The following is a 277-nucleotide window of genomic DNA, read 5'->3' on the forward strand; positions in this document are numbered from 1 at the left end:
TGCAGGACAGTCTCCAGACCCCTGCAACAACAGCACTGTCCTTCACCGGTGGACAGTATTCACTCTCTGTCTGCAGGACAGTCTCAGGGCTTCTTAACCAAATGCCAGGTTCCAGGACTTCTTCAACAGGACAGTCTTTCACCAGTGGACAAATCTGGCAAAACAACATCAAAACAGACAGACAAAGTACCAGCAAAACAGCCATGTCTCCTCAGTCCTTGGCAGCTCAGGGGGGCAGGTCTCAAAAGTCCAGGGCAATTCAAAGCGGCCACCAGCA

This window comes from Petaurus breviceps, unplaced genomic scaffold, assembly GCF_028583685.1.
Source record: "Petaurus breviceps papuanus isolate PSGF00001 unplaced genomic scaffold, PetGlider_PUasm1.0 90294, whole genome shotgun sequence".
NCBI classification, from domain to species: Eukaryota; Metazoa; Chordata; class Mammalia; order Diprotodontia; family Petauridae; genus Petaurus; species Petaurus breviceps.